At 38.9% G+C, this 20020-nt stretch overlaps 1 protein-coding gene across 1 annotated transcript in view; it reads right to left on the reverse strand.

Annotated features, from left to right (window-relative positions):
* The window catches only part of Hdgfl3 (HDGF like 3), a 54435-nt gene that overhangs the window by 25469 nt on the left and 8946 nt on the right, over window positions 1-20020 (reverse strand). The gene's annotated exons all lie outside the window — the stretch shown is intronic.

Below are 20020 nucleotides of genomic sequence, written 5' to 3' on the forward strand. Positions count from 1 at the left end.
CATCCCTGCTAGAAGCCATCAACTGTGGAGAGCTACACCTCAGCATCCCCACACAATTTTTTAAAAGTTCTCTTTGATGGCTTCCTTGATAGGCTGTCACTTTTTCGGGGGAAGGGTTGGAGTGGAGGTTGGTTGTGTGGAGTGTCACAGAAGCCTTTTATGTTCCTCTTTCTCAGCTGTGTGTCTGCAGTCATTGCTAACACGGCAAGAGTGGATTCCTTGTCCCTCATTTAGTAGGTGCAGGGATCCGAGGCTTCCACATGGTTTCTAGCACCAGCACAGTCCCTGAACATCCATTTGGTCTCTGGTTGCAGTACAGACTGGGAACATTTATATGATCCTCTGCCAAAGCACAGGCAACTGACCAGCATGGCCCCTGGGAGGAACATGAACTGTGGAGGTCTTTTGAGGAGGTTCAATGCAGTAAATAGACCATTCTTAACTTACATGATCCTGTGGCTGGGCAGCCTGTTTGGGGGCTGAGTCCATGCAGGATCCAGTCTGTTGCACACCATCCTGTCAACCCTACTGGGTGACAACCTACTTCTTTATCAACCACGCTGACAAGTCTCCAGTTTTACTGTGCATGCACTGTTCAGATCCTCCATCTTTCCTACCTCTCTATCACATATTGGTTAATCATAATGGCGCTGGAAGCTGTAGTGTGTAACTCAGTATATCCTTTTGCCCAAAAATCTTTACATGCAAGTGTTTGTTGCAATGAGTTGTTGATCAGAGTCAAAGCCTTTGGCTTCTGCTACACCATCAATACTGGATCCTTGCAGAGACTCCTCTCTGATATCCTGCTATTGCCCAGAGTCATAGATATCCTGTGGCTATGGTTCCACAGGACTAGCCCCTTCATGCACTCTAGACAGAATAAATGTTGGGGCGGGCCAACTCAAAGCCTTGGATCTGGGCCTGGGTGGTAGCTGAGTTGGTCAGCCTGGGCTTCTGCCAGCAGTGGGTGGTTAGGAAGTGGAACCAGCCCTCCTGCCCACGTCATTGGTGCTGCCCATGAAAAAAATCTGTACTATTTATTTGCTTGTTTATGTATTTTATGTCTACCAGTGCTCTGTCTGTATGTACACCTGCATATGGAGGGAATCAGATCACAGGTGGTCAGGAGCCACCTCGTGGTTGCTGGGATTGAACTCAGGACCTCTGCAACAGCAGACAGCGCTCTTAACCGCCGAGCCATCTCTACAGCCCCCGAAACCTGTATTTTTTAAAGCAATGACAAACACATATCTCTAGACCATGTTTCAACACAGGAAATTTATGAGAACTAACCGCATTATTATGTAAATATTGGTCTAAACCATGGTGAGTTTCTCTCTCCATCCATGTAAGCCTTAAAAATGCACAGGTATTATTTCACTTCCGTGTTCCATATTCTACAGCTTTTTCATTGTATATATCATTCCTCGTTATGTATCGTAACCGTCTCTGGGGTTTTTAAAAATAAAAACAAGTCAGCTTTTCTCAAGATCTATCAGATCTTATGTACTGCTTAGGCTGAAAACTTCAGATATGATAAGGTTCGAATTTCTTAGATTATTTTAAAAAATGGTCATTTTTCTCCTCATAATCATGATTCAACAACATGAAACTACATGGAATTATTTATAATCATGCTATTTTTAATTTTGTTGTTGTTGAGACAGGCTTCTCATTGTAGCTGAGGCTAGACTGGAACTTACTATGTAGCCCAGGTTATCCTGCAACTTGGAATGGTCTAGCCTGTGCCTCCTGAATGCTGGGATTACAGATAAGCGCCAGCATATCATTTTCTCTCACGGTCTTCTCTGACGGCTGAACTTTCCGTCTTTTAGAGACACATGTTGTTCAGTTACAAAAATGAGTATGTTTATAATAACAAAATAAGCTATAAGACATCATCAGCTATTTCCCAACATGCTTATATAGAAATGGTTTTAGTATAATACAGCTTTCCAATTGTAATTTGAACATTTTAAGCCTTGGAATCACAAATCAGGGGTTCTGAAATTTAAGATTTAATAACACGGTAAGTCCATGCTTTCCTCTGGAAGCTAGATATGGGTACTCTATCACTTATTGGCTGTGTGATCTTGGGCTAGTTACTTAACTGCAGTTTCTTCATCTCTTCACATGACAAGCATTGTTGCTGTGACTACAAAGTGAAAGGTAGCTTAGAATCCCTAACACCAGGTGGTCAATAAATAAAATTATAGGTAATTATTATTACCATCAACCTGTGAAACTTTCTAGGGGCTGTATTTTGGTTTTGCACTTGTGTGTATGCACATATAACAGGCCCGAGGAGAAGAACATCAGGTGCCTTTCTTCAATTGCTTTCCACCTTATTTTTTGAGACATGCTCTCTCCATGAACATGAAGCTTATTGATTCCACTAGGCTGGACAGCCAATGAGCTTCAGGAATCTAGCTGCCTGTTTCTACTCCACTAGGATCTAAAGTCAGGCTCTGATGATTCCCTACCAATAGTAATTTTCCTAGCCACTGTAAGAGCTAATCATATTTAAAATGTCATCCCTAATATCCGTGCAGTATATGGTGTTAAGAAGTAGTGGAACTTGTGAGGTTGTCCTGGAAGAGACGCAGGACTTCTCATAGGCTCCCTTGCTAGCTCTTCTAACAGTGAGCTTTTATTACAGCTGAAGCCTGACTCCTGAATGGCTCTGTCATTTCCTATCTTTCTTTGTAGTATTTCCCTCTTGATACATTTCTACCATTATGCCATCATTCACCCCGATGTCATGAATGGGCCCTTACCAGGGTTGTGACATGCTGTCTGGACTTTCAGCACCCCCCCCACACACAATGACTAACTCATTTATCTAGGTATGGAAAATAGTGGTTATCAATCATTGTTGTCATAATGGTTAAAAAAAAATCTAACATTTCATAATGGGAAAAATCTCATGACTTTGTTAAGAAAAAACAAAAACAAATACTTCATGTTCATAATTGAGTACAATTATAAGTACGTATTTTTAAAGATAGAAACTAAGAATGAATAGGAAAATATAATCATTTAAGTGTGACGTCAGTGTGGTATTAAAGGGGGGAAAATCTCCCTCTCCAATTTCCTTGTTGTCATAATTTGTAAAAATAAATCTTTCTATCAGAGGCCTATAATTGTCATTACATAAATAGAGAATTTCTTGTATTTCTTTACTGCTGCTGTTTTAATCACACCCTAAAGATCAAAACAAGCCATTTCAGAGTGCAAAAAATTGCATCAAGTTTATTTCTGAAAATCAAAAAATTTTATGACCAGATTTTCTAATTATAACATATTCCAAAATTAGTCTGCCTGACTGTAAACAATCTTGGAGCTTATCAACACATATTTTAGGTACTAGACAATAAAGAACACAGGACTACAGTCCCCAGGAATCAATGTTTTAAGAAGTCGCCAGGCCATTTTGACACATACTGTAAGACTTGTTTGCCTGTGGCTCTTGTAGATGTGCTACAGTGTTTATATTCACATGAAAGTCCTCTTAAGGCTTTTTGTATTTAAGATATAAAAATCCAAGGTTGAAAAAAATGTATCAATGCAAGCTTGTTTTAAATAGGACTTCATGAAGCTGAGAAGCTTCTGGCCAGCAGAGGATACTGTCATTCAGACAAAGCGATAGCCTACAGAATTGGAAAAGATTTTTACCAACTACACATCTGATAGAGAGTTAATATCCAAAGTATATAAAGAAATAAAAAACCTAGATATCAAGAAAATAAGTAACCCAATTAAAAATGGGGTACTGATCTAAACAGGATTCTCAAAAGAAGAAATTCAAATGGCTGAGAAACGCTTAATGACATGTTTGGCACCCTCAGCTGCCTTAGTTAGGATTACTACTGTGAAGAAACCATCATCGGAGCAGACTGGGGAGGAAGGGTTTATCACTTCCGTATCACTGTGCATCATCAAAGGAAGGCAGGAAGGCACTCAAACGGCAGGAGCCTGGAGGCAGGAGCTGATTCAGAAGGCATGCAAGGCTGCTACTTATTGGCTTGCTTTCTTATACATCCCAGGGCCACCACCCTAAGAATACCACTACCCCACAATGAGGAGGGCCCTTCCCTGTCAGTCACTAATTAAGCTTGATCTTATGGAAACATTTTCTCAATTGAGGGTCCCTCCTTTCAGATAATTCTAGCTTCTGTCAAGTTGACATAAAGCTAGCCAGCACACTAGGAAATGTAAATCAAAACTTGGAGATTTCATCTTACACCCCTCAGAATGACTAAGATCAATCAAACAAGTGACAGTTCATGCCAGCGAGGATGTAGAGTAAGAGAAACACTCACCCATTGCTAATGAAAGGGCAAACTTGTACAGCCACTATGAAAATCAGTGTGGCCGTTCACCAGGAATATGGGAATCCATCTACCTTAAGATTCAGCTATACCAGTCTTGGTTATATAGACTCAAAGGACACTTTTTCCTCCTACAGAGACATTTGCTCAAACATGTTCATTGCTGCTCTATCCAAAGTATCCGGGAATTATAAGTAACTTAGATGTCCCTCAACAGAGAAATGGATGAAGAGAATGTGGTACATTTACAAATTGGAGTATTACTCAGCTGTTAAAAAAGTGGCATCGTGAAAATTCTAGGCAAATAAATAGAACTAAAAAAAAGAAAAATCACTGTGAGATATCTCAGACTCAGAAAGACAAATATGATGTGCATTTGCTTATTAGTGGATATTAGTTGTTAAGTGAATGATAACCAAGCTACAATCAGAAGAATCAGGTTAGTTATAAAGTAAAGGACTAGAGGAGACAAGTCTCACTAGGAAAAGTGAAAAGAATACATAGTTAGGATGGGGGAAAGGAGCTAAAAACAGGGTGGATCAAGTGGGGAGACAGAAGGGGATGAGAGAAGGAATGGGGGAGAGAGCTAACATTAAGAGCCATCTAAGGGGTAGTGTATGAAAGTTTATAGAGTAGAAGCTTCCTGGAATATTTAAATATATGAAAGTGATATAAATTGCCAAATAATGGGGGACAGAGCCCTAACTGGACATCTCTTGTCACCAAATGAAGCTTCCAGTACCAGGATTTGGTTACATCTAAGTTGTTGGCCAAAGGCGTCCTGTGAGAATCTCCAAGTGGCCCAGGCTGTTGCTAAGATTACAAGTTGCTTTCCACAAACTGATGGCAAGACCTCATTGCTGAAGACACACCTACATAATTCACTGAACATGGAGAAGTTGAACTGGTGCCTAAGCCTTAAGTTCAGTGTTCTAGTGTCTTTGGCACAAGTCTTTGCATGCTACTATAAGAAATGTAACGTTTTATAAAATTAGTAACTTAAGAATAGTAATGTTACTATGGATACATAAAATAATGTCATTTTATGGGGAAAAAAATAAAAGAAATGTAAACACCAACCCAGCCACAAAACCTAATAATGATGTCCTGCCTGTAAAATATGGTAGGGCAATGGTGGCACAAAGATTGTAGACACAACCAACCAATATCTGATTTGATTTAAGGCCCACTCCATAATATGGAACCCATATTCACTCCTTGGGTGACCAGACCTGAGACTAGATAGCCTGGGGACCTAGGGTGAAACCAACTGATATATGCAACAAAGTGACTCCTAACTGAACGAAAAAAAGAAACAAAAAGGAAAAGAAAGGACATGACTGTTCCTGGATATGATGAAGGTTTACTGTAGAGAGAAGGGAGCGCATAGTCAGAGGCAGACATATCCGGGAGAGCTCAGAGTGGACGTGATTAGAGTGGGCTGTGCCATGTAGGGAGGGGAGGACTGGAAGGAAGAGGGGAGAAAGGATCCACGTGCAGCAGCCAGGAGGCCCAAAGGTACAACGAGAACAAGCAGGTAAACTAAATGGTTGGAATACATAAGAAAGAGCAGCCTAGCTCTCTGGGCTGGAGAGTTCAGGGTAGAGGGCAGGGCATGCCAGCCACAAGGGCCCTATACATGTAAGGACTGGGGAATTACAGGGAGAACCTGGTGGTCAGGTCCAGTATGGTATGTTAAATAGGCATCTCCATCATTTGTCTTAGGTTTGAAACCTAACGTTAATGATATTCTGCTATACTGGTACACCAGGGCCTTGCTCAGCCACCATAAGAGAAGCTTCCTCCTGCCACAGATGGAAACAAATACAGAGACCCACAGGCAGACATGAGAGAGTGAGAGACCTTGGAACACTTCAACCCTAAACAGGATGTCTCCATCAAATCCCTCCCTTTAGGGTTCAGGAAACCCTGAGGAAGAGGAGGCAGAAAGAATGTAAGAGCCAGAGGAGGTGGAGGACACCAGGAGAACAAGTACTCTAAATCAAAATGTTAAAGCTCATGTGAACTCACAAAGACTGAGGCAGAACGCACGGCATGCACAGGTTTGCACCAGGTCCTTTGAGTATATATTATGGTTTCCAGTTTAGGTTTTTATGAATTCCTATGAGTGTAAATGAGTGGGTCTCTTTCTTGTGCCTTCTCTCAGACCCTTTTCCTTTGCTTGCTAACACAATCCTTATGTGTTAGGTTCTGTTTTATTATAGTTTAGTATAAATTTTTAAAAAGAATCTTTATTTCTAGAAACTTTAACCTTCTCTTTTCCAGGTACCCCGGCAGAATTCTTAGCAGGTTCTTATCCAAAAATTTCCTAACCATAGTCAAGATTTTCTACAGTATATTTTAATAAGGGAAAGAACCTAATTCTGATTTTCCAGTGCCTTCTCATTAAAAATTTTGACTAAAGATGAGCACATGAAGTTAATTATTTGAAACACTTGTAAACCCAGGTTGCAAGCTATGTGACAATTTGCACCCCCCACTTTTGGTGTCACATAAATACTGTCATCTTTTTGTTTTATCTAAATACACCTTTCCAATTTGGGACTTCTTTTTTGCTTTCTACTCTCTTTGTTAAGTCAGTCTTTTATAAGGGCTATACTGTTGGATTTTACTAGTCTAAATAAAAATAACTTATGATGCACCATTTAAACACCAGTCTTTTTTATATGTATCTTTTTTTCCTGTAAATTGTAACTTAAACACCTCATTTAAAATTCTATGAGCAGTTAAATTATCCCCCAAACACAGTATTTATCATAATCTAAAATAAGATGTTTAGTGCTTTCTTCTCACCCTGCTCTCCCTCCCCAATCTTTACTAACCTGCCCCCTTCTCTTCATCAGGTGTCAGGGTCTGGGTTAATAAATTAGTTAGCAACCACTTTCCTTGATAGTGATATTGAGGGTAACCGGTCCCAAATCAAAGAGCTGCAAGGCGGCAAACATCACAGGTCAGGACGTCAACACAAAGCTACCTGAGTGCCAGTTTTAGCTGAAGATCCAAAATAAAAAGATAGTATATTCCAAAAAAGAAGTGAATAATCACCCACTGAGCAAGAATGGAGTCAAAATCCATGTATATTTTACTCTATGTAACAAACAGAAAGGGTGAGAGGAAAAGAGCTGGAGAAGATTCTGGTATGCTGGGACTCTCTCTTTTCCCAAGGACTTCAACCTATAGAAAGGTCCCTTGGGAGCTCGAGGTATGTCTTCTAGATTTTTAGATGACTTAAATCTGTGAAATCTTTGAGAGAGGCTACAGACAGAATCATTTGGTTATTCTGACGGCAGCATGAAATCAAGGGAGACTGCCAGGAATACCTGCAAATAATGTCAGACTCATGGTTCACCTGAAAGAGGCAGTATAGGATCTCTAAACTCCTGTTCAAGAGGGCCACCTGCAGGTAAGGTGGAGACTGCAGGGAGGGAAAAAAGTTGATAGTACCAGACGATGACCAGGAAAAAGATCACCAAGAAGATGTACATTAATTTATATTAAGGAAATAAAAACGAGATAATCCCAGGAATGTTGTTGGTATGAGAATTGTAGGTTGCTTTAAAAATGGTGCCTAGTACAAGACAGAGACCTGAGATAAGAGAGGTGCCAAGAACCAATGGGGGTGGGGGGTAACTTTAGCTGTGATTCACAATATTGGGGCTATGAAACCAGAAGAGGCTACCCCCTGTAGACAGGCAGGAACCCCAGTGGAGCAACAGAGACACCAACCCATTCACAAAACTTTCAACTCAAAATTTATCCTGTCTACAAGAAATGCAGGCACAGGGGAGGAAGTGGAGACTGAGGGAATGGCCAACCAATAACCTGCCTAACTTGAGACCTATCTCACAGGCAAGCACCAATCCCTGACACTATTAATGGTAGTCTATTATGCTTGCAGACAGAAGTCTAGCATGGCTGTCTTCTGAGAGGCTCCACCCAGCAGCTGACTCAGACAGATGCAGACACTCACAGCCGAACAGCAGATGGAGCTTGGGGATGCTAATGGAAGAACAGGAGGAAGGATTGTGGTCCCCAAAGGAGATAAGAACTCCACAGGAAACCAATAGATTCAATTAACCTGGATCCTTGGGGCTCTCAGTCTGAACTACCAACCAAAAAACACACACAGGCTGGAGGTAGGCCTCCCCACATATGTAGCAGATGTGCAGCTTGGTCTTCATGTGGGTCCTGAACAACTGGAGCCGGGGCTATCCCAAAAGCTGTTACCTGTACATGGACCATGTTCTTCAGCTGGGCTGCCTTGTCTGGCCTCAGTGGGAGAGCCTCACAGAGACTTGAAGTGCCAGGGTTGGGGGGGATACCCAGAGAGGCTCTCACCAGCCCAGAGGAGAAGGGGAGGTGAGGTAGGGGAAGGATTGTGGGAAGGAGTGACTGGGAGGGAGGGAATGAGTAGGATGTAAAGTGAATAAGTAAAAAAACAAAATTAAATTTAAAGAATGGTGCCTAGTGATAGCCATGCCTGACAGCCATTGTTTTGTGTAAAATCTCCTTCCTACAGTACAGGCTAGCTGTAGCTACAGTACAGGCTAGCTGTAGCTACAGTACAGGCTGTAGCTACAGTACAGGCTAGCTGTAGCTATACACTAGTAATGAGTAAAACACGACAAACATGACAAGATGTCACTTCTATGGTTAATCAGACAATGACTTTTGTTGTGCTATGAACTGATATTTTAACCCTGCAAGGCATAGAGTACAGGACAACCTCTGTCTAAGAGCTATGAAGATGTGAACTCCTAGCTTGGTGGCAGTGGTGGTGCATACATTTAATCCCAGCACTAGGGAGGTAGAGGCAGGTGGATCTGAGTTTGAGAGCAGCCTAGACTACAAAGCAAGTTCCAGAACAGCCAGGACTACACATAGAAACCCTGTCTTGAAAAACAAACAGACAGACAAACAAACAAATGACAAGAAAAAAAAAAAAGAACTCCTTAGGTCAACAGACCAAGAAGACCTGAACCCTTCCAACTGTTCATGTGTCTCACAAGTGGTCCATCCTATATCGCACCTTAAGGTAACTGCTCTTCTCAAGACGCAGAGCCAAAGGAACCACATCTACAGACACTATTAAATGATGTGTGCTGTTTTAAACTACTACATTTTAGAGTAGTATGTTATTATGAAGGTATTTAATTTGGAATGGTAACATATTATAACAGATTAGTAAGTAAAATAAAGACAATTAGGGAGTAATTAAGAAGAAATTGCAAAGAATCCACAAGCAAAGAATTAGCTTTAAAGAGCTGCCAAGTCCAGGCAGCAGAAACACCAGCTCACCAGTTGTTAGTCAAGTGTAAGTAAGAACTTTCAACAGCAGAGGACTTTAGCACATAGAAAGCCCAGAGCTCAACACTCTGTACCTAAACAAACCCACAAAACTTTCCTGCCATTCCTACCTCATTTCCACTGAGGTGACTAAGGCTGAAGAATATGGCTAGTAAGGACGTGGGGGAAAGGGGTCTGTAAGATAGGCAAGGTCAGAAATATTAGCTGATTCCTCACCAATTGTAATAGGAGGCAGGGATAAATTACTTTAGACAGGAGAATTGGCTGAACATAAAATTCAAAGTTATCAATCATTACACAGAATTGACAATATTAATTATTGATTTGTATGTGTTAAACTAGAACTGACTTCAGGACTTTTCATTAGCAGACCTTACTCAAGGTGCCAGAGAAAAGGCCAGCATCACATAAGTAGTGACAAAACATAGCTTCAACAGAGCAAAGTAAGAAAACACATTAAGTCTTATCAGTTGAATTAATAGCTCAACACCAAATTAAAGACATAAGAGAAAACTGACAAGATTAGATATAACATTTTATGAATGGTAGTTAGCAAACACACAGGTACTCAACACACTGCCAGCTATTAGTTCACTTCCATTCAAAAATTAAAAGTAAATAATAATTTACATATTTCTTCTCTAAAACCTAACAGTATGTTATTATGTCTACTGAACAAACGTTTAACAGTAGAGGATATCAGATAATTAGGTTCAAAATTTACACTCAATTAAGTACTGTTAGTTATTTGTGAATTTAACTATTAAACTGTTCCAATGTTTGTTATTAGTCTCATATTATTTAGTTTATACCCAAAATAAAGGGGATAGTTAAAAATGGAAAGTGAAAGTAACAAAATAAACAGAAATAAACATTAGTAAAAAGCATAACATATAATCCCAGCACTTGGGAGTCAGAGGCAGGCGGATTTCTGAGTTCAAGAGTTCGAGGCTAGCCTGGTCTACAGAGTGAGTTCCAGGACAGCCAGGGCTACACAGAGAAACCCTGTCTCGAAAAAACAAAACAAAACAAAACAAAAAACAAAACAACAAAAAAAGCATAACATAACATTTCTGTATATTTCTCACAACTAAAATAATATGAATTGAATCTTGACCAATGTAAAGATTTTTTCCATCTAAAGCAACATTGATAGGTTAATAAAGAGGTAGTGAATACCTATCAACTAGTACTTTATCTTTAAAATTAGTTATCCCTGAGATGGTAACTGTGATGGGTATCTGTCTGCATCTTCTACATGTGTGCACCCACACTACATAATGGGGCATGTTTGATCACGGAGCTCCTTTCTCTTTGTAGAGACAGGCTTACTCTCCTATCTTCTAGACTTGCTCACTCCAGGTAAATACTATTTACAACAAAGTCTGCTGTTCTCCATCTCCACACACATAACCATAAGCAAATGTTTTAGACAGTGTTGGGCTGGTTTGGGGGGAGGTGTGTGGGAGGAGTGGTGCCTGTGATACTTCTCACACACAAAGAAACAGAAGGAATTTTATTCTATAAAATTCTCTTCATTATGAAAATTCTTAAAATTGGCATGGACCAGTTAACTTTTTAAATGACTAATAATAGAATGATTATAGAATATTCACCTTTCCCTAAGAGATGGGCATGTACCTTGCTCTTTAGGGCCTTTCACCGTACATTTATGTAACAATCTCAATGGAACAGGTTGGTAGGACTTTGCTGGGTCATAGATAAAATGTTTTCAACAGGGCTGTAGTAACTCACATTTCCACCGAAATATAAAAATGGCCCCCTTTACCATCTTTGATAGCATTTGGGTGTTATTTTTCTTTTAAATTTGCATTTTTGATTGATAGGGAGGTTAAACATGTGTTCATAGCTTTACTGGCCATTATAACATTATAATTTGCCCTTCAGGAAATTTCCTGCACATATCAGTTTTTTCATTTCCCTACAGAATTGTCTTTTTTATCATTCTCTGCCATATCTTAACCCTACATTTGTTATTTCCTTAGTACATAGTGTTCCCAAGACAGTCAATGTCTTTGGAGACATTTTCTTTTTTTTTGAATTCCAGGATATCAATCAATCAATCACTTAAATCTGTCTCTGTCTCTTCTCTCTCCACACAAACTACCTCTTCTCATGAGTTGCCTCTATTTTCACTTAATCTATTTGTGATCTTCATGGCTTTAAATGTCATCTATAAGTTGATGAGTCTCATTTGTAAGTACCTAAATGCCAGAGTTTTTAAGTCTCTGATCACTTACTGAGGTTGTCCTAAAAACTGTGAGCTGATCACCGCATAAGTAAACGGCATCACTGTCTACTCGGCTGTCTCCACCAGACACTGGGAAGACCCTTGTTGATGTAATGTTCTTCAAAGGCATTACACCTTCGTCATCACTAATTCCTTCCAATTATGTTGCTAAGAAACGCCTTTACACTAGCCCCTTCTTTCCAAGTTCATCATTCTCCTAGTCCTTGTCAGTCAGCTAAGGCCCACACGTCTACACGCCTCCTAAAAGGGCCCTTTCATTCAACATCCCCAATCCTTACCCTCCCCACCTAGCATTCAACTCTTCAGTCCCTTAATATAAATCAGATTGCCACTGCCTGCTCAAAATTCCCCAATGACTTTTTACCAGTTACAAAATTCTCAACAGGCCAAGAAATCTAAAAGCCTACATATTAAGGCTTTTTTGTCTACCTTGCAGAACTCTTCTCCTGTGTCTTTTTACCAAAAGGAGAATCTGTATGAGCCCCACTCATCTACTTACTCCTTCCTGACTATTCCAACTTCACTGTCACTTTTTCCTTCAGTGGATTTCTCCCAATGAATAATAAAATCTCACTGGCATTTGCAGAGAGCCCTTCCCTTTGTTATGCAGACACACACACTCCCTCTCCCGTCCTCATCTCAGCATTACATCACAAGCACCCTCCTTAGCTTGCTTCATCTCCTGCTCTCTTATGGTTATATTAAATTACAGGTGATTCTGCTTGCTGGCTCATCCATAAGTCCCTTCTAACGAAAACGGCTCACAAGGACAGAAACATTTTCATACCATTCAGCATTTAATCTCTAGCATGCAGACAATGTGTAGTGTGATAGCTAATCTTGTTTGTTAACTGACTACGTCTGATCCCGTATCAGCCAAGAAACTGGACACATCTGTGGAACTGATTAGATTATCTGAGGTACGAAGGCCTATCCTAAATCTGGACCACATCTTTTGGTGGCAGCCCAGACATGAAAGAAGGAAGCTTTGCTTTTTGACCAGTTGCCCACACTCTCACAGGCAAATTCATCTATCCTGCTGGTGAGGCGTTCCTTCACTAGTATTAGAAGCTACTTCGTTGGGATTTGAACATAGACTCCTTGGAGACTCTAGCACCACTTTGAGACTGCTGAGACATCCTGTCTCAAAGACTGAACAACTACTGTATCCTTGGCCTACTGGGAAAAATCCATTATTGAATATTTGGACAACAGCCTATAAGCCAGTCTAATAACTCGCGTGCGTGCGTGCGTGCGTGCGTGCGTGCGTGCGTGCGTGCGTGTGTGTGTGTGTTTCATTCTACCAACTAAGCTACATTCCTAGTCCTCTAGAAGCAGGAATATATGTGTCATGGAAATTATAGATGCTGATTCAGAAAGCATGCAACATTCTACTTCACAATTGAATTCTACTTCAAAATAAATTGTTTTCCAAAGTGGCTGGACCCTTACACAGTCCATCAGTTGTGTTAAAGAATTTCTTTTGAGTTACACCATCAGCAGTTTATGATACTTACAAATGTCTTAATTTCTGGCATTCCTACAGTGATACTAATTTGCATTTCTGTGAGCACTTTTATTTCTTTCTTTCTTTATTTATTTTTCTTTTTTTCTTGGATATTATATTTACATTTCAGATGTTATCTCCTTATCCCACCTCCCCAGGAACCCCCATCCCATCACCTCTCTTCCTGCTTCTATGAGGATGTGCCCCCACCTTCCCCCCTACTACCACCTCCCCACCCTTGAATTCCTCCACACTCGGTGTCCAGCCTTCACAGGATCAAGGATGTCCTCTCCCACCTATGCCTGACAAAGCCATTCTCCCCTACATATACAGCTGGAGACATGGGTCCCTCCCTATGTGCTCCCAGGCTGGTGATTTAGACCCTGGGGAGTTGGTATTGTTGCTCTCCTCATGGGGCTGCAAACTCTTTCAGCTCCTTCAGTCTTCTCTCTAACTCCTCCATTGGGAACCTCACGATCAGTTCAATGGTTAGCTGTGAGCATCTGCCTCTGAATATGTCAGACTCTGGCAGACCTCTAAGGACACAGCTATATCAGGCTCCTGTCAGCATGCACTTCCTGACATCCACATCAGCGTCTACCTTTGGTGGCTGCACATGAGATGGATACCCAGGTGGAATGGTCTCCAGACGGCCCCTCCTTAAGTTTCTGTCCCATATTTTGTCTCCATGTTTGCCTGTGAGCACTTTTATAAACTTACAGCCATTATGTATTTCTTTAATAAAATGGATGTTCATGCAGCTTTGCTCGTCACACTTTCACCTGACGTTTGTATATGGTGTAAAAATAGATGTTTGGTTTTACGCAGATGTTATGACAGTTAACTCATCTGAACATTTGATGAGATATTAATCTTGTCTACTTGATTAAGATTAAATATGCCTAGTAAATTAATAAAGAACTTCTCTGGGTATGCTTGTGAGGGCATTCTCAGAGATGATTAGATTATGAGGCTCTGACCTAATTAACAAATTAACCATTGGGGGCTAGTGGAACTGTAGGCTAGCTAGAGGAGGTGGGTAACTGGAGGCATGGCTTTGAAGGGGATTAACTTGTCCTGGTCCCCACATTGCTACCCCCCCTTGCTTCTGGGCTACAAGAGCAATGAGTGAGCAGAGTGCTGTTCTAGCACGCTCCTTCACTCTGACGCTCTACTCCCCTGAGGCTCAAGGGACAGAACTAGATGACTACGAAGCATCTAAAGCTGTGAACAAAAACAAATGCTGTTTAAACTCTTCTGGTTATTTGTCAATAAAAATAAAAGAAAATAAAACTCTGAAGCGATGCACATGGCTAACTAAGCATGCCAGCATCACTTTAAAACACTCCCCCATCTGTAATCCCACAGTTGTCACCTACTGTGGACTGCATCATCTGTGGACTGGCTTCTGAATTCACTTTTTCTGAGTCTAAACTATCTTACTTTATCTTTAATTACTCTTTGAAAATTTCTATGTTTTGCTATCATAAAGCCCCATCATTTGCCATCATTTTGATATTGTTTAGAAACTTTTTGCCTTGGTCATCTCTTATTTTTAGGTACACTTCAAAGACTAGAAACAAAAAGAAAATATAAATTAAACACACATAATATGAACAAAAATTATAACAAGACAAAAATGCATTTAATATAGATGTGCAGAAAATTATAAAGACATTTAAAGGCCTAAATAAACAGAGAAGTAAATAAATTACATTCATGGGTAAGAAACCTCTATTTGGTTTTGCAGGGTAAGTGGCCATACCTACTAGCCCTCACTAGAATCTGGCCTCTGTGCTAGGACTCCAACTCTTCACTCACACAAACGAATATTATTTGGTCTTTAAAAGAGAAGAGAATTCCGACACAACATGGAAAAATCGTGAGAACATTATGGTAAGTGAAATAAGCCAGTCTCAAAGTATATATAATATATAATTCTTCTTATGTAAGATGCCTAGACAAATCACACACCTAGAGACTGTTGCAGGGGTTAGCAGGTAGGAAATGGAGAGTTACTGTTACATGGACATAAGAGTTTCATTTTTATAGGAGGAAGTAAGTTCTGTATCTAAAGATAGATGAAAGTGATATTACATTACTAAACCATTCACTTGTATGTGGTTATTAAGCTGGTACGTGCTCTATAAAAGTTCTAGGCCTGAGCCACATAGTATAAAAAACATTAAATATGAATTTTTCTATCAAACAGTATAAAATTTGTGTTTCCGACAAGGAATTCAAGTCTTTTTATCTCCCCTATCTGGTAAGACTTTAATGCAAATTTTAAAAACACTTCCACCGGGCAAAACCTTTGTTTACATAAAGGTCATGCTGTATTCTCAGAACTTAAATGTAAATTAAGTGGCACACCTCAACCAGCTTTCTCTATTTCTTTTATGTGGAGTCTTTTAAACCTAGCCAATTGTGAAAAGACTGTGAGACTGGACTCCAGCCAATAGCTGTATACGTAGGGGAGGATGACATTGTCAGGCATAGATGGGTAAGGAAGTCCTTGGTCCAGTGAAGGCTGGATGCCCCAGTGTGGGGGAAATTGTGGGAGTGTGAGGATGGCTGGGGGCGTATCCTCATAGAAGCAGGAGGAGCAGGGATGGGATAGGGGGTTCCTGGGTGGTGGGGGAAATGGGGAAAGGGGATTATATCTGAATATAAATAAAATATCCAATAAAAAATTAAAAAAAGAATAAACTTTAGGTGCACTTCCTGAACCCCTTTGCTCTTCATCTTTTGTGAGTGGCATAACCTCTTGATTAAGAGTCAAGTTTTGCCTTGTTGAGACTCTTCAATTGGAATGTGGTCTTTTTCTTTGCAACCTTGAACACTGTTCTCTAATAATAGCAAAATCCTGTAGCAAACATGATATAGATACGATGGTTTTATAGTACGTGTATTGTACCATGATTTCTAATTGTCAAAACCAGAGTGACTTCATTTACCTTCACATCCTCCTTCTGTTACACAGATAAATAAGAGCATCAACTTTAGCAAAGCACGTTCCATCAACTGAGTGTAATCCAAGCAACTTAGTTGGTTGCCTAGATTAATACATTTAAATTTTCTTATCTTCTCTAAAACAATAAATCTTAAACCCTACATTTCAGAAAGTAGCACCATTTAACTTTTTATTAAAGGTTTCAAAACTGCCTGCAGGAAGGGAATAAGCAATGGAACAAAATGTAAAAATAGGCTCATTCAGGATTTAGTGATCTTTCTCTAAGGGTCTGTATTTAAATGCTATTTTATTAAAGGGCTCTTCTCAGAATATTCTATGTAACATAGAAACATCTACTCTGTACTCTGCATACTTGGTAGCACACACCATCTCTTCAACTATTTAATCAATGCCTGAAGACAGGGTCTTTGTCAGATTCCACACATATAAACCCTGCCTCTAGACCAGTGTACAGGCGCTCAATAGCTTTTGAATGAAAAGATGAATAAACTTGCATTGCCAGATATAAACACACAATTGACTGGATAGTTTAAAGTAAGTACTAGAGACAGTTTTCAGTATATCAATTGCTATATTTGGGCAACTTTTAGGGGAGATACTTAGAATCTCTCTAGACTTTAGTTCTTTTCCATCTGTAAAAGGAGGGATAAAAATATTTATTATATAGGGCTTCTGTGCTGATTAGTGGCCCACAAATACTATATAAATGCTTCAAATTTTCTCCTTTAAACATTTCTCCCCACATGTTTACTTACTTTGTGTGTGACTGCTCTAGTGCTTATAGAGGTAAGAGGGTAACTTCTGGGAACTGAACTTCCACTATCTGTATTCCACAAACTTGTATTTTGTGAACATAACAAAAGTTTTCATCCTTAGTCACAGATGGTCTGACACTTTAACAGTGTAGCACTGTAAACCCAAGCAAATTCCAGAGCCTCAATATTAGCCAAGGAATGTTACATAGTAAGACTGCATAAATAGCAATTAGTAAATACATAGTACTTTTTACCCTTAACAAGTGCTATGCATAAAATTATAACAGCTTTGAGGTAGTTACAGATATATTACAGTAAAAAAATTAGAAAGAAGAGGAAAGTAGAAAAGTTTTGGCTTGTATTTTAAAGCCCTTTGAGAACATGGAATATTTAGGCCTGGATGATTAAAATATCTAACACAATATCAATTTCATTTGTTCTATTTATGACTTTGATATAAGACTTTAGTTTTATTAAAATACACAAATCAGGAAATGTTAGTAAATCATTATTATTCTTAAAACCTAACAATTATTCCATATAAACACATATAACACACAATAGATTAACTCCCCATTTGCCTAACAGAACAAAACAGTGTTTCTAAATTAGTAAAAACTGATTTACTGGTACTTAACTGAACCTTACATCAAATTAAATATAAAACTATCAGGCTGCATCTCATGTAGAAAGTATGGATTGGGAAAACTTCTAGTGTGTTGTGTGCTAGAAAATAGCATTTAGTTTTTCCTAGGGAATATAGCAAAAACAAACAAAGCAAAAACCCACCCTAAGTGAAGCAGCAATTACTCATTTTTAGAGTCTACATCTTCAAAATCAGTGAGTTAATCATACAGCAGTCCAATGAAGTTTTACTTTGTTTGGCAACAGTTGGTCTCATATTGAAAGTAAAAGACATGTATAGAGAAACTTCATTTTCAATCAATTCAACATGTGAATTCAAAACTCACTGAGAATTTATAATATTGTTCCCACTAGATATACATTTCCTTTAAAATTAAAGATGTCATTAGTACAAGGTTTCTACCTCAGAATCAAAAAAGGCGTGTTCTAAAGCTGAGTTATTTTCTGACATTCCTACCTACATAATTTTTTCAATCTTCTGTAAAGCTTATTTTTAAATGTGCTAAGCACTACTGAACCAAACGTTTAATAACTTTAATCTTGAGCATATTTTGCATTAGAAACTACTACTGTGTTATCAAGAACTTTCTAGTGGCCACACAAAAAACATTGTTGCCATCGCTGACTCTAGCATTCTGTGGAAACTGGACCTCACTTTCGGTGGCCTTAAACTATGATCAGCATTTTTATGGAGTTCAAGTCCCAGTGACCAAACAGAAAGGTTCATTTGTTCAGTCACTGACCCACTTGTACACCAAAATGGCCATATGTCTTGCCCCCCCCCAAATTCTGAAGCTATGTGGAATCTCTAGAAATGGTTCATTGCACTTGAAAATCTTACAATAGGAAGGCCCCACAATTAATTCCCAGAACCTAATGCCAAAATGATTATTATAAAATCACAAGGAAATTGTTGAAAAACATACTCATCAAGCCATATAAAACATTTACTGAGATTTTTACTATCCTTTTTTTTTTTTCATTACCAAGTAGAGAGTTAGGAGCTCTTAGGAGGTAACTGAATAGTCACTTAATAGTTCTTTCATGCATAATTTAATAGGAATTAAATCCCTAGGAAAAAGATTGAGATGTTATCATTCTTCTTGTTGTAAAAGGTATGCCCAACCTAGTAAACCTAAACAGTGGTAGAACAGATGCTTGGCTTCCTCAGTATCCGGAAAATGCTATCCTGCAGGTTTGAATTTATCTTTCTTTTCCTTTCTTCTTTCTTCCTTTCCTTCTATGTGGTTCTCTGTAATCATATAGTTATTTACCAGACTAACTGTAATCAATTCGTATTTGGGCAGGGAAGAGATCAGGAATGCAGTAAACTGGTAGAAACTACACTGGCTAATAGTCTTACAACTTAACATAAAGGCTCTAGCAAATTAAATACTCTTAATTAGCCTACCTGATGTTCAGAGAGTACTTGTTCTCTTACACATGCAGGTTTTGAAATCTTCACCTAAATAAATAATACTGTGCAACTAACTCAGAATTGATTTTAATAGTTCTCTAATTTGTCTAAACACATAACTACTACCTTATTTATTTTTATATTTCCTTAAATAAAAGGGCTTTTAAAGATATGGGCTAGAGAAATATAATACAAACCACTATAATAATGAATGTTCTATGATTTAAGATTGTCAGCTTCATAGACACTGGGACTGACTATCTATCTATCTATCTATCTATCTATCTATCTATCTATCTATCTGATCTTCTTACAGATTTAAAATGTTTCTTCAGTCCTTTCATCTAATCTAATGTCACATCTAATCTAATGACTCACTCACTCTCTTGAGTCATTCTTAACAGTCAGGGATCACGAAAGATGGCAGAGTGTTTGCTTAGAAATCCTGAGGCCCTGGGTTTGACTCCCAGCACTCTATGACTGAATATGGTAATGCATGTCCATAGTCTAGTACTCAGAAGGTTTACAATGGAAAGAGCAGAAGTTTAAAGTCATTTATTATTTCATAATGGATTCGAGGTCAGCCTGGAAAATAGGAGACTCTGTTTTAAAACAATAATAAAAATAAGATATTCATTAATTGGGCAATCCTTAGTGCATTTAAGATAAGTCTTGGAGTAAAAAGTATATTTACCTTATCCTATTATCAAAAAAATGTAATATATATACTTTCAGAGATAGTTAACCATAATTAAATAACTTGATTCAGGTACATGTGAGCGTTCGTTAAA

The sequence above is a fragment of the Grammomys surdaster genome, unplaced genomic scaffold (assembly GCF_004785775.1).
Source record: "Grammomys surdaster isolate TR1022 unplaced genomic scaffold, NIH_TR_1.0 126036, whole genome shotgun sequence".
NCBI lineage: Eukaryota > Metazoa > Chordata > Mammalia > Rodentia > Muridae > Grammomys > Grammomys surdaster.